At 39.9% G+C, this 26,647-nt stretch overlaps 1 protein-coding gene across 1 annotated transcript in view; it reads right to left on the bottom strand.

Annotated features, from left to right (window-relative positions):
* MID1 (midline 1) overlaps positions 1-26,395 on the bottom strand; it is a 240,413-nt gene extending 214,018 nt beyond the window's left edge. Inside the window, exon 1 of the mRNA XM_003261004.3 lies at positions 26,112-26,395. The gene's annotated coding sequence lies outside the window, so the exon portion shown is untranslated. The remainder of the gene's footprint in view (positions 1-26,111) is intronic.
* Between the last annotated feature and the right edge of the window lie 252 nt (positions 26,396-26,647).

Consider the following 26,647-nt stretch of genomic DNA (forward strand, 5'->3'; position numbering starts at 1 on the left):
CTAGCTGCACAAGAAAAGATCTCCCAAATCTACATGGCTTGATACAATAAAGGTTTATTTAATGTTCATATCACAATGTACCAGGCAGTTCTGTTCAGCTGGCTCTTTTCGCAGATCTTGGCTTCTTTCACCTACCGTCTTACAGGACCTCAGAGTCCTCCCCAGGACCCTCTGCATCTGACTAGCAGCAGGGGAACAGAGAATGTGTGGAAGAGCTCAGAGGGGGCTTTAGAGGTCGGGACTGGAAGTAGCATATACTAAGCTCACCCATACTTTATTGGCTTGACTGACATAGGCATATGGCCCCACTTAGATAGCAAGGGGTTAAAATATATAGACTATCAGGGTACCCAAGATGGAGATGAGTTCACAGATGTTGGAGAGTACTAGCAGTGTCTGTTATGGAAAACTGTCCGTCCATTGAGCTAAGGTGTTTCTTGCAGTAGTTTCTACCTATAGAACCCAGCTTAACTTTGGGTCACATTGACCAAGTTTAATTCTGCTTTCATATGACAGCCCCACAGATATTTGAAGACAGTCATTATGCCTCTAAGTCCACTTGCTTCTGGGCTATTCATCCAATTAGTCAACTTGTTCTCATATCATCAGTTTTCACATCCCCTCATGATTTGTTTGTTTGTTTTTTGAGACAGGGTCTCACTCTGTTGTCCAGGCTGGAGTGCACTGGCACAATAATGGCTCACTGCAGCCTCCACCTTCTGGGTTCAAGCGATCCTCCCATCTCAGCCTCCTGAGTAGCTGGGGCTATGGGCACATGCGACCACATCCAGCTAATTAAAAATTTTTTTTCAGTAAAGGCGGGGTCCCACCATGTTGCCCAGGTTAGTCTTGCTCTCCTGGGCTCAAGTAATCCTCCCACTTCTGCCTCCCAATGTGCTGGGATTACAGGCGTGAGCCACTGTGCCAGGTCATTTTTTGTTTTCCTAAGCCCCAATTGCTTTATAGTTTGAATGAAAACTGAATGAGATACTCCAATAGTGACCCCAGCTTGAGATATTGTAAATTTATAACTACAAATTACCATATTAGGTTCTGTTAATTCATATTGAACTTACTTCTTCTAATTGATTTAGCTAATTTGGCTGCTAAGCTACATTTTCTTCCTTTTTGCACTTAGTTTATTACTGGAAGTCTTGATATTTTCTTCATTTCATTTTGTTGAATTTGAATACCATAACTAGCTGAATTATAATACTTCGGCTCATGTCTGTCCCATCTCTGTCCCTGTAAACAGATGTGACCATACCTAAAAGAGAGGGCATTTAGGACCACCAGATGCTCAGATCAGAATCTTTGTAGTTATCCATGGTTTTTTTGTTGTTGTTGTTGTTTTTTCTGTCTCTCAAATGCAGCATCCAATCTATAAGAAAATCCTGTTGACTTCACCTTGAAAACACCCAGAATCTGATAGCCTCTCTTCCTGTCCTTCTGCTTCATCTTTTGATTGCATTACTGCTGGAGCCTCTTCTGGGTGCCTGCTCCTACCTTGCATTCCCCTGCACTCCTTCCCAGCCTATTTCAAAGCTGTCATTCTTTTGAACTCTTTTGCTCAAGACTCTTCATTGGCTCCCGTTTCACAACAGTAAAAGACAAAGTCCACGCAATGCTCCCAAAGCTCTAAGAGGCTGTCCTTGCTGTGACCTAGTCCTCTCCCAGTTGCCCCTGACTCCCGCTGCCCTCACCACTCTGAGGCTCCGTCAGTTCTTCACAGATACCACAGGCTACCATCTCAGGCCTCTGCACTTGCTGTTCTTTCTGCCCATAGTTCTTGCCTCCAGGATGTCAGCATGATTTGCACGCTTAGTTTCTTCAGGTGTCTGCTCAATTCTTACCTTTCCCAAAAGGCCTTCCTAGACATCTTACATGAAAGGGTAACCTCCTTGCTCCTCTCCTTTGTGGAGAGCCTTGGTTCCTGTAAATCCTGCTTTATTTGTATTTGCAGCACCCCTCACTAGCTGACACTGATTGGTTTATTGTCCAGCTCCCTCCATTAGAATATAAGCTGAACAAGGGCAGGGACTCATTTAATTGACTTTTGTGGCCTCAGCATCCAGAATAGCACTAGATGTGCTGCTGGTGCTCAATAAAGATTGGCTGAAGAAGGCACAGATGCTTTACTGTCCCCAGCTTCCTGCTTCTCCCGGCTTCATACACTTCCCCGTAGCTTCCTATGCTCTTTGCAGAGACAGATCATCCCCTGGTTCCTAAGTTTGTATTTCAAAGTATCAGCTGCTTTCCTAGCTTTATGTATTACCCTTCAAATGTGTAGATTAATGAGTAAAATGTAGCTTCATTAAGGCATGAACTAGTTGAGACTCTAAGTTAACTTGGGCAAAACCAGTTCAGCAGTTCCCATGTCTTGTCTTGTATTTCTGCCTCTCAACTTAGAAATCAACTCTGGTGCAGTAACCAAAGTTCTCTCCAAGACAGTATTGTCCACACTGGGTGTTGTTAATGCTAAAATCATCCACAGCACGTTTCTCAGAAAACATCTGCTTTTAATAATTGGGGATGAGGTCTGTGCCTCCTTAAACTTTCCTATACATCATTGGTCAAAAAGGTAGAAATAAAAACCTGTATTTCTTAAAATAAGGAAAACATTGCTTTTCTAATGAAAACTCAAAGAGTTGAAATATGAAAAATAAAAATCCCCTCAAATTTGAAACATAACAAAATTTAATTATTTTGTTGATGGAGGTTAAAAAACATTGATAAGTTTTATGGCCTTTTGCCAAAATCTATCATCACTTTTGGAAAACAAAACTCTTCCCAGCAATACCTTTAAAGGCTGTGCTTCACAGGAATGCAAAAGAAAATTGCCAAAAGATTACATTGTATAATTTGTCCCTGCCAAGCATTCTACTTGAATAACAGAAAATTCTACCAAGATTTTAATAGAACTGTTCTTTAGCTTCAGTTAACTAAACCCCTCTGTGAAACATTAGAAAGATCTATGCATCATTTCTATGGTTATTCAGACAACAAATATTTATAGGCAGCTTGCTTTATACACAGGATTTGAAAAGAGAAGATTTTTCACAGCAGAGATAGTTCTGGCAAAGATGGAATGCCAGCTGGGTCAACTGAATCTTTAACTAGGGCATCTAGATATAGAGATACTAATATAGTTATAGTTATATGTAAATATAGCAGCAAGCAAAATAAATTTGGTCTTATTCTATAAGTTTATTCATGTACTTCCTCTACCTTGAGAATATAATTTAAATATTACAGAAAACACTTCTGTCCTGAGAAGAACTTTCCCTCCAAATAGCATTAGCTAGTTTTGCTTTCCCTGGTAATTCAGTTATTCATTCAAGAACAATTTATGGCAGTGATCCCCCAACCTTTTTGGCTCCAGGGACCGGTTTCTTGGAAGACAATTTTTCCATGAATCCGGGATGGGTGGGGGGAGGGTGATCTCAGGATGAAACTGTTCCACTTCAGATCATCAAGCGTTAGATTACCATAAGGAGTGGGCAACCTAGATCCCTCGCATGCACAGTTCACAATAGGGTTTGCACTCCTATGAGAGTCTAATGCCACCGCTGATCTGACAAGAGACAGAGCTCAGGCGATAATGCTCACTCACTTGCCACTCACCTCCTATTGTGTAGCCTGGTTCCTAACAAGCCATAGACTGGGACTGGTACTAATCCATGGCCTGGGGGCTTGGGGGCCCCTGATTTATGGGACTCCCACACATGCCAGAGTGGGCAAGGCACTGGAGATGTGAAAATGAACAAAACCCTCAAAAACCCACAGTGCAGTGGGGACTGGAGGGACAAAGGGTGGCAATAGGAGCATGTGCTACAGAAAACTCAGCCTGATTCATTCATTAATTCCACAAATATTGATTGCCTGCTGCATACACTGGTCTAGATGCTTGAGACACATCAGTGAAATAAACTGACAAAAAACTCTGCCTTTGATGTGCTTGCATAGCAGGATATAAAAACGATAGACAAGAAACACAACGAACAAGGAAATTACAGAATATCTTAGAGGATAAGCCCTATGGGGAAATAAATCAAATTTTCCTTCAAGTTGGACAGTGGAAGAATGGATATGCAAGACCTCAAAAAAGTTGCCTTCCATGTAACATTTTCCAATATGTGTTCCAGAAAAAAATGAAAGAGAAAACCAAGAAAGAGAAAAAATGGAATCTAGGAAACACAAGAACTAAGCCAGAGAAAGGCAAAGAAAACATGGGAGGAACAGTTCTTCCCCCTTCCTCTCCCATCATCTGGGTTGAATATGAGCCACCAGTATCATCCCCCAGTATGCAAGCCAAGCCAATAAGCTTTAGTTGCAGGATTTTCTAAATTGGGCAGGACAGAAGAGAGTACTTTCCTCTCAGGTTATGATGCAGTGAGGATGTGATCCCAAGAGCTAAAAGTGACCCGGAGCTCCTGCCTTGTGAAGACAGCTCACCCATGAGACCGAAGTTGGTAGACAGAAAGAATAGAAACAGGAAGAAGCAGAGAGGTCATTCTACCATTGTATTCCTGTTTCTGTGCAGCTTCAACTGCCCTCTGATAGTAGATCACATGAATTGGTCACAAATTATGTCAACAAGTGAAATCTACCCACTCTTTGAATCTGGGTGTGGCCACATGACTCTTATTGGTCAATGGGACATTAGCAAACATGAAGCAAGCAGAGGCTAAAAAGTGTTTGTGGTTTGGGGCTTGCGCTTGCTGGCGGCTGGGAACCTTTCATTAACATATAAAGTGGGCCAGACTGGCCACCTGGAGGATGAGAGACGAGGTGGAGCAGCGATTGATCATGTAGATCATGTAGAAGCATCTCAGCTGGTGTTTTCTAGATCCACCAGCCCTCTCATCACCTGCCAGCTGACTGCAGACACATGAGTGAGACCAAGTGAGCCAAGCAGAAGAATTGCCCAGCTGAATCCAGCTAATTGCTGACCCACAGAATCATGGCTAAAGATTGTTGCTTTAAGCCACTAAATTTTATGATGGTTTGTTATGCAGCGCTGGATAACTGATACACTCTACATACACACATGCACATACTACACACACTTTCTATTTTTTCTTAAAGTAAAACAATTTTTTGCCATTTACAATCAAAAGAAGTTCTAACTAAAATCATAGAGCTTCTTGTGCTTGTGTCATTGACTTGGTGCCCTGTTCATTAATTTAGTTATTCTGTGACTTGAACTATGCCCCTGAATTCCAAGCTTCTCCTTCCAATCTCAATGTTGACATTATCCACCTGTGCTTTGTCCAGGATAAAGACACTACCGTTTGTGGATAAACAAACTACAAAAGAACCTTCTCCTCCCTCCTCTTCATGCCCACACCTGTCAGGTTGGCCCCCTTCCTATGGCCTTTTGCCAAGGGTCTGTACCTGCCACTTCCTGTTGGCTCTTTTCAATGCCAACAGCTTGACAATGTGACTCTCCATCTGTCACTAATTGCTGGACCTACTGTCATCCCTCTTCACTTGTCTGTGTAGATTTCACTCCCTCCTGCAAATAGGAGAGCTATCCACCTGCCAAATGCCAACAGTCAGTTTCCAGCCTAGATTTGAACCCTTTCTGGCCTATTCTGTTTCATTAGATTCAGATTCCCATACCCTTACTCTTCCAGTTTATCCTCTGTCTGGGTTAGAACTGGGTCTGGGAAGGTAAGTGAATCTCTTTAAGCTCTCATATTCAGATGACAAATCACATACAGTAGAAGTAGATGGTGATTTAAAAAAAAAAGCCATGGGAAAACTATTCTCTTCCTCGTGGAAGAATATTGACAAGGCTCTTGCAGGGACCCGTGGAGTCTGTTTATTGCCTTTGGGGTTGTAGACAATGAAATTGATTCTCAATATCAACCAGATAGGTCAATTCTCTGCTCATATTCCCTTAGGCCTTTCCATTTCTATGCCCAGTAGCCTGACATCCAACTGCCAGTCTCTATGATTTTTTTGCCAGAGAGTTTTCTCTGGTGCTGGAGCCAGCTTTGCTTGCATATGGCAGCCCAGAAGTGCTGGAGAATTAATGTCTCCCACTTCTACCCCTGTGCAGTCCTCATGCAGTACTGGCCAGAATTGGTGTATTAATACCCCCGCTCCCTTGTCCCTCAGATACGATATCTCTGAGGAGTATGTTTTCCACTGGATCTCAGAGTTCTCCAATAAGATTAAGCTTCAGTGCCCATAGTGGTAACTTACCTGATAACCCATTCTTTATTGGTTTTCCTCTCTTCCTTGTCTCTCTCCTCCAAATAAATTACATGCCCTTGAAATTTTGTCTCAAGGTCTGCATCCAAGAGAACCCAAACCAAGACAATAATCCACCCAGTAACTGAATACTCTATAGGACAGGAGCTGGATCTATGGAGGTGGTAACAATTTAAAAGCAAAAACAGCATAATAATATGATGATGATCAGAACCAGCCACTTAGATGGTGAACAAAATCGGTGTTGCTACCAGGCCCCATTTGCCCTCTATCTTAGTCTTGGATGACCTTCCTGATGTAGAGTATGTGAACCAAGGATGAATATAAGGGAAATTTTTGGTTATAACCTGATTAATCCATAACATGGGCATCAGTCACTTTGCCCAGTATCCATAGGGCAATAAACTTGTGGAATTTAATTTTTTGTAATGTGGGACTATTTGAACATTATTTTACAGATTTTTATGGGAGAATGATACTCTGATATGGTTCTTCGTCTAAAAGCAAAGTACAACTTAAAAGATAACCAGCGGGAGTTCCAATAGCTATGTTCAAATATTTATGAAACATTGACTTTTGGGTTGTAGGCTAAACACAGAGTTTAAATTGGTTAGTTCTATTGCCAAATGCCTTCAGACTTCATTGACTTTTTTGGAATTAGTACAGAAGCAGAGATTAGATCCAAAACTTTTACAGAGATTCTGTGTGGTCCAGAAAATTATGAGTCTTTGCTTGTACATAGAAATTAAATATTACACATGTTTACTCTCCATCTTTTGAGACAGTGAGCAATTGAGGCGTCTGAACTGATTGAAGAAAGACCTCTCTATAAATATATGACTTATTATTCTTCTACCAAAGAGTGGAAAAATTCTTAATAGTTCTGAATGATGAACTTTCTTTAAAAATTGGGAATTTTGGCATCTGGGAGGCAATGCTAACCATTTGAATAGGGCTTCCTTTACTTTCAGTCAGTATTGCAGTCATTGCTTTGTCAAGGTTCTGAGATCCCTCAAGCATGAAAGGAAGGATAAGGAATCAAATCCTTTCTCTACTTAATAGGGAATGTCTCAGAAGTGCCTCAAAATTAGCTTTGGCTCAGCTTAATGAAATTTCCCCATTGTTGAGCAGCAGCCCACGAAATCCGCAGCATTACAATGGCAGTCCTTCGACTGTAAAAAAAAAAAAAAAAAAAAAAAAAAAGCCTTGAAAATTACAGAACATACAAAAATAAAGATTTTTATTTCTCTTCCCCAGGTTCACAGACAGAACTGAACCTGCTCAGCCTTTTGAGTAGGCTAAATATTAGAGGCACTCCAACTCAGGAGGACATGTTTTACTCTCACAATTTAATGCATAAAATGCCTATGATAGAAGACCCGAAGTTTCTGCAATGAAACTCACCAGCCCTGCTGCCCTCAGGAAATCATTTTAGAGGACAGCAGAGCAACCAAGAGACGTGAGTGGGAGCTACTCCTCGCTGGTGTCGCTTAAGTTTCTCCAGTGGGGTCTTATTCAGAAGGCCTTTCTCTTGAGACTTCTCCCCAGCTCTGGTTAAATTAATTTGGCTTTACTGGACTGAGATAAGAGACTTATAATTGCTTCTCTATCCCCCTTCCTTTTCACTTTGCACCCACACACAATCGTTGTGTTTTCAAAACTCCTTAAATTATCACTATAATATACGACATCAATTTCTTTATATTAACATGTGCATAAAAATTGACACTCAGTGCTCACCTTTCGTCACTCACTATCCACTCATCTCCCTTTGCCTGAACAAGGGTGCATCCAAACTTACAGTCTTTGGAGCACAAATCAATGTAGTAATGTAGCCAATAAAGGATCTCCTGATTCAAATGATACCAATGTCAAATGCTGCTGTGTGTAAATAATTAATTGTGTTTTCACTGGTGAGTCCAGTTTGATCTTTCATTGCTTGGCGACCCCTGGGGTCTGTGACTCCCTGAGAAGCAGGAACATTTAGGATTTTTTATTACCAGCTCATCACTAATTTATAGATTACTATGGAGTCAGGTGCACAGATTCAGAGTATCATCTATCACTATAGGCAGCTCCAGTGTTAAGGGATGGCTACGTCCCAGAAATCAACGAAGAGGAACAGATGAGGAAAGGGGGCAACATGGCACATATGCCGCAGAAGGCACATCTTTCAGAAACACAAACATATCAAGGTAAACAATTTCCTTCTCACTGAGCCAGACAAACTATAAAGTGCTCTAACTATCTCCTAAAGGTAAAACACCAGTGTATGTTACATAGCCAAATATAATTCAACTGTTATCACTTATCATTAAAATTATTTATGTTTTTCTTCTCTTCTATGCTGTCTTAGGTGAAAGTTTCACTAGAACAACTCTTTCAGATTCAAACTTGTAGAAAGTGCTATTGCTTGAAAAAGGGGGGTGGGGGAGGATGGGTACTTTCTTAACGGGAAAATTGTGTCTTGCCAGAAAATGACCTTGAAATAGGAGGGAGGTATTGGAGTTTAATCACAGCTTTGATAACATATGTGCTGTGTCTTTTGGACAATGCCATTGAGTGTGGGGTTCATGTCCTTATGATGGTCTAAAGTGTGTCACAGTACATGCACATGTTGTGATGGAAAGAAGCAAAATGTACAAACACTAAAAGGGCCATTTATTACAGACCTTCAAAGAAACCAACAATGACTGTGGGATGTATGTTGCATTCCTGAGTTTTACATGATTTTCTGGATAGCATTAACAGTTTTCTGAGAATGTTCTCAAGAATTCCATTTCTATCACAGCCATGTATGTATTCCTACCCTCTGACCTCACAGTTGTGTCTCTCCCAACTTCTCCCCAAAGCTGGTTCTCATAGAGCAAAGGAAAGATGGGCTGTGCAAATAAAACCTAAACCCAATGGAATTTGAAACAAGTCCTAGTAGGATAAAGAAATCTCTGAACATATTCATAAGGAATGTTTCTTTAGGGAACTTTTCTGTTTCAGGGACACCACCGAGGCTGTGCCACATTCTGAAACTGTTGCTATGGCAAAGCGTCTTGTGTTATTGACGATGGAGCACATTGTTGTGTTTAAGTCATGTAAATGATCAGGACACAAAGGAAGCTGCCCACAGCAGCCCCTGCTCAATCACCACAGCGCTGGGGCCTTTCCCCCTTGACACATGCCATTTACACAGCATGGGAAGGCATTTCTTTCAGAAAGCCTCACTCCCTGGGTGCTGTGAACTGTTCTTTGGAGACATTTATGAGATCTCCACATCTTTCAGAATTGATTCTGCAGGGGAAAAAGAATACACAATGACAAAGCCCTTTCTTTTGTTTTAAGGCCAGGATATTTCTATAGACATTTTGCATTTTCTACCTATTAACACATTTTTTTTTTCCAGGCTGCTGGTCTTGTCTAATATTTCAACTTTCTATCAGTTTTTGTCATTTAGAGTCAAACTATGAGAGTTTCTCCGTTGTTTCCCACTTATAGCTCAAATATGTGTTTTTAATTAAGTATTTTCCACAGCATCAATTCACACTGATTAGACATAATTACAGAAAATATGCAGAATACATTTTAATAATGCCTGTCACCTCTGAGGGAACAATGAGGATCTAATTTAATGATCTAAGTGTTGTTTGAAAGCGACACAGTTTTTAAAAATAGTACTATATATTTTGAAGTGGAGCTTATTAGTATTTTTAGATACAAATGTAAGCCGAAATGAACTATTATTCAGGTTTCAATGCATGTAATTAAAAAAAACACTTAGGGCAACACTTGTTTACATAAAGAATCAAATTATACCCTTTAATAATAAAAGCTTGATCCAACTGTGACACTTAAGACTTGAAATGATGTGATAATTTGTAGTCCAATTTCTAAGGGAAATTTTGCCACTATGAAAATCTATTTTTGATAGTACTGTGTCAAAGTCAATGTACTGGTTTTGACATTAGTGTGGTTATGAAAGATGTTATCATTAGGGGAAGCCACATGAATGATACGGGGGAACTCTCTGCATTAGTTTTGCAACCTCTTGTGTGTCTCCAACTATTTCTTTTTTTTTTTTTTTTGAGACCGAGTCTCGTTCTGTTGCCCAGGCTGGAGTGCAGTGGTGTGATTTCGGCTCACTGCAAACTCTGACTTCTGGGTTCACGCCATTCCCCTGCATCAGCCTTCCGAGTAGCTGGGACTACAGGCACCCACCACCACATCCGGCTAATTTTTTGTATATTTAGCAGAGACAGGGTTTCCACCATGTTAGCCAGGATGGTCTCGATCTCCTGACCTCGCGATCCACCCACCTCAGCCTCCCAAAGTGCTGGGATTACAGGCATGAGCCACCGCACCTGGCTTTGGGTCTCCAACTATTTCATAATAAGAAAAGTTATGTCAAAAATCTATTTTTCATACCTAATAAAAATATATTTTTCCTACTTGTAGAAGAATATGCTGTCTCAGTAGAGCTTAGAATATTACTATTACAGAACCATATGACATTACTCTCAAAATTTGTCTTGGCATCTGGAGTCAAAGGAATTTTGGACAATGAGTTAACTTTCTCAAAGAAAATCTCTTTACCCCGAATTTTCAACTTGCTCAGAAAATAATTCTGTAAACAGTTATGAATGAGAAATCCACTTACTTTTACTGTTTCAGACGCTCTTTTAGAAGTTATTAAAACAGTATTTACAATTCTCATAAATCTGAAGGCATAATTGGATCTCATTTCCTTTGCCTTTTTTGCTCTTTTTAAAAACTCTTTTGGCTGGGTGCGGTGGCTCATGCCTGTAATCCCAGCACTTTGGGAGGCCGAGGTGGGCAGATCACCTGAGGTCAGGAGTTTGAGACCAGCCTGACCAACAGGGAGAAACTCCATCTCTACTAAAAATACAAAATTAGCCGGGCATGGTGGCGCATGCCTGTAATCCCAGCTACTCAGGAGGCTGAGGCAGAAGAATCGCTTGAACCGGGGTGGGGGGGCAGAGGTTGTGGTGAGCCGAGATCACACCATTGCACTCCAGCCGGGGCAACAAAAGCCAAACACTATCTCAAAACAAACAAACAAACAAACACATACACACACAAAACAAGCAAACAAACAAAAACCCTCTTTTAACTCCATAGTTAAAACCATAGTTTTGCATTCCTAGCTGTCATGAGTGAAGCCGAGATTTAAAAAAGTAATACAGGACTATCACAAGCCAAAGTTACATCTAACATAAATGTCCATTCATATTTCATTTGGCTGTGATTGTGTATTTGTGGCAGGTATATGGGTGTGTAGGGAGGATGTGTGTGTACTCATACAATGTTAGGATCAACAGGACCATAGGAATCTCCTAATTCAAGCTCAATATTAAGATATTCAATATACATAGGTTCGATATTTGTAATATATACTGCTGATTGTGCAATAATTCTTCACATTCCCATGGCCTTCTTTAAGAGGCCATCATAGCACACATCTAATTTTATCCTAACATAATTCTATGAGCTTGCTAGAGGGCATTATTATTATTCTACTGAGAAAATGGGCAGCTAATTCCAAACAGGTCCAGCTTTGGCTAAGTCTTACACGGCATGTGAATGGTGAGGTTGAGGATTAAAACCCAGATTCCACATCGTTGCTCAGAGTACTTCATTCTGGCCCACAATCTCTAAAGCTACAACTGTCTAAATACAAACGAACAAACAAAAAACAAACAAAAACACAAATGTAGCATATCCATGCATATCCATACAACCGGAGAGTATTCAGCTCTAAAAAGTATTATTCAGCTGCTGATACATGCTACATCATGCTCAGTGAAAGACGGCAGTCACAGAGGGTCACATATTGTAGGATTCCATCTATGTGAAATGTCCAGAATAGGCAAATTCATAGAGATAGAAAGTCAATTAGTGGTTGCAAGGGGCTAGAGGTGAAGGGTAGGGGGAAAGGAAGTGACTGCTAATGGGCACAACGTTTCTTTTATTGGGGAGATAAAGCTGTTCTAAAATTAGATGGTGGTGATGGTTGTAGGACACTGGGAATATACTTTAAAACATTAAATTGTCCACATTAGATGGATACATTGTGTGGTATGTGAATTGTATCTCAGCTAAACTTTAAAAACAAAAGAAAAGAAAAGAGAAAGGAGTTATGATACAGAGCCAAGTGTTCCTAGGTCACTCACAAAATGCTTTTAATTGTTACAGTTTAAAAAGAATTAACTAACTCCTATTATCATTTTAATAGAACTCTCCCTCCAACATGCACTGTTTCAGATATTATACAAGACAGTGTAGACAGTGTATTTAGACAGTTGTAGCTTTAGAGATTGTGGGCCAGAATGAAGTACTCTGAGCAACGATGTGGAATCTGGGTTTTAATCCTCAACCTCACCATTCACATGCCGTGTAAGACTTAGCCAAAGCTGGACCTGTTTGGAGGTCCCATTTTCTCAGTAGAATAATAATAATGCCCTCTAGCAAGCTCATAGAATTATGTTAGGATAAAATTAGATGTGTGCTATGATGGCCTTTTAAAGGCGGCCATGGGAATGTGAAGAATTATTGCACAATCAGCAGTATATATTACAAATATCGAACCTATGTATATTGAATATGTTAATATTGAGCTTGAATTAGGAGATTCCTGTGGTCCTCTTGATCCTAACATTGTATGAGTGCACACGCATCCTCCCTACACACCCATATACCTGCCACAAATACACAATCACAGCCAAATGAAATATGAATGGACATTTATATTAGATGTAACTTTGGTTTGTGATAGTCCTATATTACTTTTTTAAATCTCGGCTTCACTCATGACAGCTAGGAATGCAAAACTATGGTTTTAACTATGGAGTTAAAAGAGGGTTTTTGTTTGTTTGCTTGTTTTGTGTGTGTATGTGGTTTTTTTTTTTTTTTTTTTTTGAGACAGTGTTTGGCTCTTGTTGCCCAGGCTGGAGTGCAATGGTGTGATCTCGGCTCACCGCAACCTCCACCTCCCAGGTTCAAGCGATTCTCCTGCCTCAGCCTCCCGAGAAGCTAGGATTACAGGCATGTACCACCATGTCCAGCTATTATTTTTTTGTATTTTTAGTAGAGATGGTGGTTTCACCATGTTGGCCAGGCTGGTCTCAAACTCCTGACCTCAAATGATCTCCTGCCTTGGCCTCCCAAAGTGCTGGGATTATAGGCATGAGCCACCGCACCCAGCAATATGCTGCGTTTTATTTATCGATTCATCCATTGATAAACATTTGGGCTGTTTCCACTTTTTGGCTATTGTAAATAATGCTGCTATGAACATTCATATACATGTTGTTGTGTGAACATACGTTTTCATTTCTTTTGGATATATACCTAGAAGTACACTTGTTGGATCATATGGTAACCCTATGTTTAACTTTTTGAGGAACTGCCAAACCATTTCCAAAGTGACTGCACCATATTTCATTTCCACTAATAATCCCTTTCTTAACTTGAGCCGGTAAAGCCTCTGTGATGGCTCCTGGTAGTTACTAAACTAACCTTCAAAGTCCTTTCTTGCACACACTTCTGGGTCTGGTCAGGTGAAAAGTAGGAGAGTGTATTTGCCTCACATGATTTCAGAAAAGCCATCAGAAATTAGAATGGGAAACAAGGAGATTAAGGATATGCATATTAATTAAACATCTAGAATGTAAGTTATTTATTGGTGAGGAAATTTAAAACTTTAAGTTGCATCAAATACACACACACAATTCAAGCGGCCATACAAAAATAAAAAACAAACCAAATCAACCAACCAGTCAAACACAGGCTCCCAACATCATCCTTGGCATTTGATCTTCCATCTGTAGCCCCTGAAGTAATGCAACAATATGAGATATTTGAATCGTTTTTGTAGTTCTTAATAGCAAGAGATATTTTTGGCTATGAAGACATCTAGGTCAAAGCCCTCATACCTGCTTCTTGCTCACAGATGTACAACTATTTCAAAAAAATCTCCAAAGCCATATGAATAAACCTTTTATAATCTTAAGGATTCTTAAGCCTCTAGACAGAGATTGATACAGACCCTGGCTTTTAAAGTAAGCTGGGACACCTTCTGGAATTCAAAACACATGCTTGGCCCCTGACAAATCAAGCTAGAGTCTGCAGGTGAATTCAGCTGGTTCTTTTACACACGAACCTCGCAACACTCTGACTAGCTCTTTTTGTGTGGCCAGAAAGGTCTTGAGGCTTCGAGGCTGCAAACAGTTCCTGACCTGTCACTGCTAGACTCAAATAGCCACCCTTTTTTTTTTTTTTTTTTTGAGACAGATTCTTTCTTTGTCGCCCAGGCTGGAGTGTAGTGGTGCAATCCTAGCTCACTGCAGCCTTGATCTCCTGGGCTCAAGCAATCCTCCCACCTCAGTCTCCGGAGTAGATGGGACTGCAGGCACACGCCACCACAGCCAGCTAATTTTCTTATTTTCTGTAGAGATGAGGTCTCACCATGTTGCTCGGGCTGGTCTCAAACTCCTGGGCTCAAGTGATCCACCCACTTCGGCCTCCCAAAGTGCCCGGATTATAGGCGTGAGCCACCCCGCCTGGCCAAGTAGCCATTTTCATTTCTTTGCCCTGAGTTTATTATATCCATCAGTCAGCACTTTTGACTTGCTTTTTTCTGTGACACACGTGACCTGATTTCAGCTAGGTCAGTACAAGGCCAAAAAGGAAAATTGTCTGGGAATGTTTCTCTTATTCCATTGTCTCTTCCCTATGACCAGACACATTTTCTGGATGGGGAACAATCTCAAGCAGGGGATGGCTGGAAAGTGTTGAGTGAAAACGCAAGACACAATGAGAGAGAAAGAATAAGTAAAAATAAAAAAAGAGAGAGAAGAAGGAGTGAAACAGGGAAAGGCTATGTCATAATACAAAGGTCAAAGTGGGAAAGAGTGGCAGAGAACAGGGAAAGCAGAGAGGAGAATCTTGAGATGAAGGTGTTAGCAAGTGATAATCTCCTGGGATCTTCTCAGTCCCTATTGAGGTCCTTCCCCTAGGATCGTGCAATAATTTATTAAGGTCTTTCCCCTAGGATTGTGCAATAATTTATTGGTAATGCTCAAATTGAATTTGCAAATGACTTCAAACCTTAGCAGGAGATACTGGTAGTTTATAGCTTTGCAAATTGAAATTGAAACTCAAAGTGCCCTTGATAAACTGCAAAAAAGAAAAAAAAAGCAAATAGAAGAAATCCCCTCTAGATTATGCAATAGCACACCAAATGAGTTTTTTGAAAAATGGAAGACGAATAAGTGAAACTAGCCAGCTAACTAACAGCAGGCACTGATTCTAGAAGTAAATTGGATATGGAGGTACACTCAAATGTTGGTATTTATCCTGAGGAAATCTGGCCATTCAAATGATTTCAAAGATACTCGGCCTAGTTCTGAGCACAATTAAAGGGGGTGTGGGGAACTTGGAAAGAGTTCAGAGGAAAACCACAAAGATCAAAGAGGTGAAGAAAAGGGAGCTCAGAGGAAAGTCGAGGAGCTGGAAAAATCCAACCTGAAGAAGAGAAGGTAAAGGAGATAATTTAATTATGGTCCTCAGCTATAAGACGAGCTTTTCATAGGTGGCTACCTGTTCTCTGTTTCTACTATGGATGGACAGAAAGGCAGGGGGCTTAAATATGCAATATGGGGGATGTCAGTTAGGTATAAGGAATTTCCTGACATGAAAGCTGGTAAATGATGAAATGGGCTCCTGATCATGGACAGGAATAAGGAATATTCTTCTTAGAAAACAGGTAAAATTCTCACAGGTTTGGAATGGTTTACAGATCTTGCTACCTAGAGTTGGGGGTGGGACAGGGGAGTGGGTATACTCTAACATTCTAGAAGAACAGATTCTGGTACCTTGATTTTGCTTCAGACTTGTGTATGCACCACTCGCCTGGCCCAATGTCTCACATTTCCCCGGCTTTACACAAAATGTCCTCCCTGGCATACCACTTTGAGATGTAATCATCTCCTCTGTGAAAAAGAGCACTGGAAAATATGTTTGGAAGAGCTGGAATTTGTTGAAGGAAAATAGCTAAACAAGACCTACACGAGTGGGGGTGGGGTAAAGGCACCTCGGAGTGCATGCTGGGATTAGGGCTAATTAAGATGTTGACTGAATCTATGCTAATCATGTCCCACCAGACTCTGCTGGATTAGTATGTAAATTGGTAAACTCTGTTCTGAAATTGCCCTACCAGCTGAGGTCTAATTACTGACTAGACATAACAAATAATAATGGGATTTGTATTTTAGGATGTTTAATTATGGAAATATATGTCTGGAAAAAATACCAGCTGTACTGCACAAAAAGAGAATTCATAATGTTTTACTAAAGGTTTATGAAATTTTACACCTTTAATAAGAGCACCAGGAATAGGGGTGTGTGGGGGAAGTCTTTTCGGAGACCTAGCATTTGTGAAGGGGGACCAGAATCGCAATGATTAATTCGCTGCTTGAATAATTTCCCCAAAGCTCAAAGACTGATTGTTTCATTGCCGATACACAGCATCTTGTGAGCTTTTAGTTGTATCACCCAAAGAACTGGAACTCATCCGTGAAGAATAACCAAGATGCCATGGATTTAACTCAACTACTCCATAGCATGCATTCAAATGGAATTAAAAGCAACAGGGCAACAATAGTTGTAGGAAAGTAAGCCCCTAAAACAATTTTCCTTAACTGAAGTTACTCCATGATATTGAAATCATTAAATTTATAAATCAGAAAATGGTTAGTCCAGTCCTGAAGCAAAGGCATGTATTGCATGGTTTTAGAGAAAAGCAGCTTGAGCTCTAGAATTCACTGAATAGGCATCTTGGGACAGAAACTTCTTTGCAACCATTTATTACATCATTCTGTGACCCACCCTTTCCAAAAAGTAACATACAAAGAGTTATAAACAGAGTTTTGGTAGAGCTGTAATAGCTGCCTGTATTTGCCTGCCATAGTGCTATTACTCACATAATTTTAAAGGCTTCTGGGTGATCATTAAATCTTTATTAGGTTTTACATTATAAAATAAATTATTCATGTCGTTCTAATACATACTGGTATCTTTACAGCCCTTCTGCCCACATTTGGATAAACAAATCCTATTTGCATATCATTTTTATTTTAATTTAAGACAATTTTGTTGTGAAAATATAAGGCTTAAATGCCTACTATGTTCCAATTATGTTCCAATTTCCCACACTTTTCTTGGTTCTATACAGTACTTTACAAATAAGGTGAAGTTCACATAATTTAAAAAGACGGATGATTTCCTTTTACTTAGAAGTTTTAGAATGTTTGCTCTTGCTGTTATATGGCAAGGCAATAGATATTATCAAATAAAATTTAGTGAGCAAGCTTGTGTTTGCAGTAGCTTCACGCCTCTGTACATTTGAAGTTACACATGTATATGGAAATTAAATTTGTTGATCACTTTAACAAATTCGTGAATTAGCAAAAATAAAGCCCTAATTTTTCTTTGTGGTACAGAACTATAGGGAAAAATAATACAGTATTACTTTGATGTAAGGATATCTAACCTTTGTATTGGAAAGTCATTGAATAAAATAATTTTTCATTAAGGGCTTACGCTATTAGTCTTTGCAGATCTTATCAGCATATTGATAACTGTATTTATTTAGGTTTCAATAGTAGATTTTAGTTTCTTGTTTCATTAGTCTTAGAAATCTAGGACACGTTTGATTCCCTGATGGTAGATGAGTAAATCTGAACAAACTTTCCCTTTCAATATGATAGTCAGTTCTCACCTTCAAGCATTGCCATTAAGCTTGCATGATGTCATCCTGTAGGCAATGTATCACTAAAAACATTATTTTAAATGCTATTTTCCCATGCCCCAAGGCACCTGTCAGTAATTATATGTTATTTTCTATTAAAACTAATTGTGACCCACTCTCAGCATTGAACCCAGGGTCAGATACTCTGGTATAATAATTCTAGCTTTGTCCTCTTCTTGTCATGAGTATTGGGTGAAGTCAGAGTGGGGTGAGAACATTTAGAAGGTTCACAGAAAGTGTTTCACCAACACATAGGTAAGCAGTGTGTAAGCCTGAACAGATGTCACCTTGAATGTAAATCTTTCAGGGATTGGGTAGACAGCTATGGGATAAATCTCATATTTTTTGCAAGTCTCACTTTGAAGCAAATTATACAATTCTAGAGAGTGATCTTTTCAACAAATATACTTTGAAATCCTCTCTCTATCTTTAAGGCAAGCTGTAGATTATCTTGATAAATAGCAATATTGATTTTAGCATAGAGATAATTGCCCCAAAATATACCTACCATTGGTCATGGTGATATAACCAAACTCTCCTAGTTTGCTGTTCCAAATGAAGAAATTTGGAGTCCTTCCTCAGTGGCTTTGAATATCTGTCTTAGCTAAGTAGGTTAAAGGACATGGGAGCAAGTCTTCTGGGCTGAGACAGAAGACAGGAGTTCAAGTCTGGCTGAGCCATTCTCTGAGATTCTCCTTCTTCCACTGTAAAGAGGGTCTTTCCTAACAAGAATTGCAAGGAACAAATGGAATAAAATGTGTGCCTTTCACATAGTAGATACCAAATAATTGTTTGTTAAATACATGTCTAGTAGGAAAGGTTAAATATGAATCTTTCTGTTACACAAATTAAAAAGCAAACTTAAATGGCAAGGTCTCATATCTTCCTGGTGATCTGGCTATAAAAGAATAAAAACCACATTCCTTTCAGTAATATCTCTTGGTAAGAAATTTATTACCTAATGATTACCACAGTGCTTTTTAAAGCCCATAAGTAGTCTATAATTCCATATTATAGCTTCTACAAAGATACAGAATATTAAAGAAAATAAAAGAGAATGTAAAAAAATAAGTTTACATGTATCTTTCTTGGCATGATTTTCTTTTAAAGACCCACCTATATTGAATGATACTGAAATCTTCACACACCCAGGGCAGCTCCACCCAACAACCAGGCAATGATAACGATAATGAAGAACAACTACATCAAGGTATCAAGACCTTACAAAATGTAAGCATCATTTTAGGATTCCTACGGCATTTAAAAATTTTATTCAAAGGGAGCTCTGTCCCAACATTCTTTAAACACACACATAGCAGAGTGAGAGACCTTGGGATTCAAATTTCACCCTGCCATTATTTTATAGTGTTGGAAACGGGAGAATGCAAGTGCATAACACATTAAGTCATTCAATGAATGTACACAATGGCTCTGCATCCCATCATCTTGACCTTCTTATTGCCCTGTTCTTTCCCACTCTCTTTTAGAAAAGAACTATGCTCTCACTTCGTATTTATCCAGAGGGCCTTGGAACCATTTAATTTTTGGTCATCTATTTTTTATGATTGCAATATGGTTTTCTCAGTGTGGTTATAAATTCTTAGAGAGCAGGGAAATAAGAACTTTCTCCAATTTTGCCCTGATGTCCAGGCTAATGCTCCATATAAATGTTTTATTTTGTCATGGATCACACCCTACTGATAGCCAGGAGTTACAGGAATGTGCCTCAGAAAAATTCACAGTTCATCTTGAGAGCAGTAATTGCTAACCGCGTGGTTCACTCCCGCCCCCATTAAATGTACAGGTAGCTCTCATACTAAATATCTCACAAAATTATAATTGGTTGTTAAGCAAGGCAGTAGAGTGTAAGAATTAAAACCACAGATTCTGGAGCCAGACTACTTGACTTTAACTGCCCTCTCTCTCCTTACAAATTGCATGATGTTGGGCAAATCACATAAGGTCTCCTTGCTTCAGTTTCTTCATCAGAAAACTGAGATGATAGTGTTACTAGTGTCTACCAAAGAGGGTTGGTATGAAAATTAAATGTAGTGTGCTTGGAAGAAGCTAAAGTACTCAGTGAATATGAGTTATTCCTATTATTATTACTGGTGTCTTCACAGATGGGCTTTTAGCTTCTTAGGAGAAAAGGTGTTTCTGGCCGGTGTTCTATCCCCAGGTCCTAGTGCAGCATACACACATCTTCTCAGAGTCCCCCATCCTCTCTACGCCCCCATCATCTACCTGAGATATCCAAGTCACAAACCTCTTCGTCTCAGCTGTCCTGCCAATGCACTGTCCTTAGTATTTCTCAAACTTCTTGTCCTTTTCTCTACAGATTCTATCAGAAGTCATGTTCTCGACCTCTCTCTCCTGCATTCCAATAGGCAGCCTAGTTGGGCCTCCATCTCCATAGGGCTCTCTCAGTGAGCTTTCTAACATGGAAACCTGATCATTTTCATTTCACCTCTCCATTGAAATATTTCCATCGCTCCCTACTGCCTACAAGATCATGGAATAAATACATATCAAGTCAATATAAAGAAATTTGTGTCCGGGCATAGTGGCTCACACCTGTAACCCTAGCACTTTGGGAGGCTGTGGCAGGTGGACCGCTTGAGCCCAGGAGTTCCAGACCAGCCTAGGCAACATGGTGAAACCCCATCTCTACAAAAAAATACAAAAATTAGCTGAGCGTGGTGGTGCATGCCTATAGTCCCAGCTACTCAGAAGGCTGAGGTGGGAGGATCACTTGACCACAGGAAGTTGAGGCTGCAGTGAGCCATGTTTGCACCACTGCACTCCAGTCCGGGTGACAGAGCGAGACCCTGTCTCAAAAAAAATAAAATTTGAAAGAAGATGTGGCAGTCAGAACAATGCTCCCCACCAAAGATGTCCACATTCTAATCTCCCAAGCTTTTGTATGTGTTATGTTACGTGGCAAAAGGGACCTTGCAGATGTGGCTAAGGATGTTTAACCACATCCTTCGACATCCTTCAATATGGTTAGATCTAAGGATGCGAGATGGGAAGATTTCCATGGGGTCACCTGGTGGCCCCAGTGTAATTGCACAGGTCCTTACAGTGGAAAGAGGGAGGCAGAAGAGTCAGAGAAGGCAATGTGACGAATGAAGCAGAGTCAGAAACATGCAGCGCCATGAGCCAAGCAGTGCCAGAAGCCTCTTGAAGTTGGAAAAGCAGGGAACAGATTCTTGTCTAGAGCCTTCAGAGGGAATGCAGGCCTGCTGATACCTTGATTTTAGATCCATTTTGTGCTTCAGACCTCCAGGAATGTAATAAAATAAATTTGTGTTGTTTAATTTTTTTTGAGATGGGCAGGCTGGAGTGCAGTGGCATGATTATAGCTCATTGCAGCCTCAAACTCCTGGCCTCAAAGGATCCTCCCTCCTTAGCATTCCAAGTAGTTGGGACCACAGGATATGCTACCACACCCAGTTAACTTTTTATTTTTTTGCAGAGGAGGAGTTTCTCTATGTTTCCCAAGCTGGTCTTGAACTCCTAGGCTCAAGTGATCCTCCTGCCTCAGCCTCCCAATGTGCTGGGATTACAAGTATGAGCCACTGCGCCTGGTCGTGTTGCTTAAATTTTTAATAATTTGTGGTAATTTATTACAGCAACCATCGGAAACTAGTACACAAGGCAATTGGATAGATAGTGCTGACTAAATAATTGTGTTGCAGTAAATGAATGACTATACTATGAGAGTACCAGACTAATGAGCTGATATATTTAGAATTCTTTTTATTAATGATGTGTTAAGATTTTCTTTCTCTCAACCAGTAACTTCAGGTAGGGGTAAGGGATGCATTTTTCTACAACTCCACCCTGTCTTCTGCTCACCTGCTGGGGGCAGAAAGTGAGGCTGAGTGGGTATAGAAACCTAGACCTTTATACAAGCAGATCTCTATACAAACAAATATGTCACAGTGTACATGCAGACCGGGGCTCCCTACTGGATACCTGGTGGAAACCAGGGCAGGCATGGCCAGAAACCAAACTAAACCAACTGTGTAATTTCTCTTAACTGAGCAAATCTAAAATACTGTATTCTGTATTTTAACCTAATATGATGTTTCTACCTTGATGTTTCAAAAGCCATTTTTACACGTAAATACATATGGTGCCTGTCCAATCCATAGTTATATGTGTTGGCTCTCTGATCATAAAGGAAGACAGGGAACAGGCAGAAGCTGTCAAGGGAGATTCTCTGGAAGCATTAAGGTAAGCTATAGTGAGTTCTCAATTGATACGAGATCTGGGAAGAAAGACACAGATGGTAAGAGAGCAATATAGAAGTGTGCTAAAAAGTGCTTTTGTGGAGCAGGGAACAGATTTGGGTTTGCTACCTTAGTAGTGTGGCACGATTTTATTCTTAAATTCTCTGGTCCTTCATTCCCTCATCTTTAAAATGGGCCTGATAATACCTATTTTGCAGTATTGTTGAGAAGAGTAAATGATAACACGCTTGTAAAGGGGCCAGGGCAGTGTCTGGTATACGGTGGATTCAAGACACGTTCATTTCTTTCCCATGATTCTTTTTTCTTATTGACATTATTGCAAATTATGTGTATTATTATGATACATCAAAACATTTAACAAAAGTCATCTAACAGAAAAAACTAATACATCAAGAAAAAAATGAGAAGGAACAGTAATTTATAAGCTCTAAAGATTAAGGATGCTGGAATGTTTTGTTCTGTATTTTCCCAATTTGCACAATGGCAAGGTTAATTCACGAGAAACCTTTCTTTTGAATTATTTAAATGCCCAGTGATGAGAATAACACATAGTGGGTCTTGTGCAATGTGAGAGGATTATTGATTAAGTCAGCTCACAGGTTCCAAGTAGCCAGTAATATATTTTAATGTATCAATAATTCAGAAGAATTAGAGTTTTTCGTTGTTGCTGAAACCACATTCACAACTGAACCACGGGAGCTGGCAAACAATTGTTAGAACAGCACGAGTTGGTCTTTCCCTTCTAGCCTTGGTTGCCTCTGCAATAAACTCCACAAAACATAGCTTTCATCTCTAACAGCAAACGTGCGCCATATTAGTGACACCCAAGCACTCAATAAATATATGCCAGATGAATGAAAACCTCATAAGGCAGTAGTGAAAAATGGCCAAAGTATTTCAGAAGATCAACCTGGAAAGAAAATCAATTCTAATAAACTCGACGCTCTCAGGCTCAAATATAATAATGAAGGTAAATAGTCTTTATAACCAGAATGAGCATGGGGCGGAGAATAATGTTAATCAAAACCTGAAAACTTCACAGTTCACAGATAAATTGATTAACTGTTATCTCACACTCAGGACTCCCAAATTGACTGCCAGCATTCCGTAAACAATTCCTAAAGGCAAAGGTAACACCGTTTGGTTGAATTAGCATTTTCAGTTGAGAAAAGAATAAAAAACTGAAATTGAAAGGGAATTGACTTTCATTTTTTGGCAAAGGATATCTCAGGCAAATAATTATTTCATTTTAAAAGAAAAAGCATATATTTTTTCAGGCTTTCATATCAATGTGCATGCAAAGAAACTGTATTTAAATAGTTTATAACCTGTAGTTGAAACCTATAGTTTATAACCTATAGTTTAAATAACCTGGTTGTTATTAATGAAATAAATGGCATGCATTTTCAATTTCTGAATATTCTAATAATCACATCATGTTAAGACTGTAGAATTAAGTAAACTGAAGTAACAGTTGCAGACTTGAATAATTTGTGTTGAATCATTTTACTTGATCAGTGTTTTCATGATGGGCAGATTCAACCGAAATGATAATAAGAGTATTGGCATATGTTAAGTTTAGAAACGAAACATCCATCATCAGAACTTTGCATTTAGCAATGCTTCTAGTTTTATTTTAATGAGGAGGGAAAAATGCAGAGAGCCCCCTAAATTAGGCAGCACTCAAATTTTCTCAGGGCAAAAACAACAACAAAGATTAGCACCCTGTCTTGGGGATGGGGGAGGGGTGCGCAGAGTTTTTAGGAATTTGGTTCTCAGCTATGAGGAAAGGCTTCTGGACTTGTCCATCACAGAAACAACAGCTGTCTGCCACTTCTCTCTTCTTCACACAGCCCCCAACTCCAAACACGCCTCTCAGAAGGACTTTTGTAGCTTGCTTAAGGGATAATTTGCTTCAGAATGAATCAATATATTTCTAAACTCTTCAGGCTCAAGTTTGCCAGGATATGATAAAAGGATATATTTATATGTGTGTGCATACATATAAATTTTAAATATATAAGTAATATAAATAATGTATTCTATATATATCTTCACACAAATATGAAAGTCAGCTCTAGAAATAACAGAATGGAATTAGGGAGTAAGAAGCAACATTTGCCCAAGAAGGCTTGTGTGCATGAGCTGATTCTTTGAAAATGTTGAAGGAAACGTGTACCTATTCTTTCTGACTCTAGGGCAGCTTCCTCATTTCTTCTTTCCAATTAGAACTCCTCTGCATGCAGATAAAGAATATACAGTTCTTCAAGTTCCATTTTCCTCACTTGAGTGTGAATACTCTCCCCTCCTTTCACAGTGTCTTGAACTTGCGCTAGGTACTACTTGGATTTTTAACAGTGGCTTGGATCTGAACAGCTCTTGTTACAAAACAGGTGATACATACAATGGCAAAAATACATTCTCACAGGAAACAGACAATTGAACAATTTCCAGAAGGACCAGGTTTTTCTCTCACTCTCCTGAAGTTGTACCTCCCAAACTAATCAAATTGAGATAGAAATGCTTTAAAGATCCGAGTATCTGATAGATAAGTGCATTCCTCTATAGGGGTATAGTTTCTGCGTGGGCATGCGTTTTGCTTAAGTCAGTTGCTCAGAAGTGATGCTAATCAAGTTTGGGAAAAGTAAAATTGTTCTGTGGCTACCAGCCCTTTGTACCAGAAACAGCGCCGTCCTCATACACCAGACAGAGACGATGCAGGATGTCCGCAGATTCACTAACCAACTTCCCTCCCTTCTGACCCCTGCGCTTCAGTAAAGCAATTACAGTAGCATCCCAGAGCAGTAGAGAATAAAATGAGCCTTACCAGTTTCTCCTAGCGTGGACGAAAGGAAACAACCCCTCAGCTGCTCTAGGCCAGGCAACTGGGTCTCAGACTTACTTGACTGAGGGGACTCTGAAATCTGAAGTCTTCCTTCCCTCTGTTTGATTTCTTCCCAGCAACCTCTCCCAGGATTTTTCTCACAAAGCACTCCCCTATTCTCTAATCCTCTCACAAGGAAAACCAGCACACACACCAAATGACTTCTGCAGAAGCGCCTCTCCTGGGGAGCGAGGAGGGGAGGGGATGGAAGGGGGCTGTTTGCTGGCATTCATTCCTGCCAGGCGAATCCTCAGGGAGTCATGGATCCCAGCCCTCTGGACTCCTCATCGACTGGAATACGATAGGTCATGGCGAGGCACAGAGGTGTGCATTTGCTTCTTCCTATATCTCCAAACCCTGGTCACTATCCCTCAGGGATGGGAGAGGGGACACCTCAGCTTCAAACTTCATCTGAGTCTTATGACCCTTTATACTCCCTCCCATAACAGAGTAATTCCAAAGAGGTTATGTAGAAATCAGCTAGACGCTTCCCAAATCTATCTGGCACCTCATTTTAAGAGCCCTTGACAATTTATAGCAGCTGCTTGTTTTTAACTCATCCAAAGATGAAAATAGATTGAAAACATCAAGAAAAGGTGGAATATCATATATGAAAAAGTGATCGATACGTACTATCAAACATCTGGAAAATTACTGTCTTTATGAAAATTCATTTTTTAAAAAATCGTGTTTTTAAAATACCAAATAAAATTGCTAAGTTGTAAGGCGTGACCTTCTTTTTTTAAGATATGGATTTTACCTTGTCTTCCCAGGACAGGATTTGCACTTGCATTTGAAAATAATATTCACACTTTATAAATTCAAATCCTCTTCTAACTTAAGACAAATATCTTACATATATTCCAGATATGCTATAATCAATCTGGAATCCCCACTTACCCCTCCAGTTTTTAAAAAGAAGACTTACCTTTTTATTACATCATTTAAAACCCTGAAACGAATAAACCACAGTGGAGACAAGCAGATGGCAGACTTCTACATTTTGCAATGAGGGCTGTTTGCCTTGGAGTCATTATTTCTAAGGAGACGCTGCTGTGCTTGTGCCTGTGTTCGGCAGCATGCCATTTGGGGCTTTGAAACAAAATGAATCAGCTTCACACCACCAGCTCCACTACATACTAACACTTCAGAATACCCAAACTGGGGCATGCTGCCTCTTTCGTAGTGACCCTGCATAGAATCAGAGGTGACGGTTTGATGGATGAGTTTCCCAAGAGACAATGCAATCTGTGACATCACAGTTCTGGCCGCACCCCCCACCCCAGGCCCCTGTCCTGCCTCTCCTCTCCAGAAAAAAAAAATTGCCTCTGTTTGGTGACAATGCCATCTCAACAGCAAAAATGAGTCTGAGGTGCATAGCAAATGCTATAACTTACCTGTCTTTCTTAACTTCAGTTTTCTGATTCCCCTTTGCTGGAGTAATGGGAGTAGGATGAGATGAAC

Source organism: Nomascus leucogenys, chromosome X, assembly GCF_006542625.1.
Source record: "Nomascus leucogenys isolate Asia chromosome X, Asia_NLE_v1, whole genome shotgun sequence".
Classification (NCBI taxonomy): Eukaryota; Metazoa; Chordata; class Mammalia; order Primates; family Hylobatidae; genus Nomascus; species Nomascus leucogenys.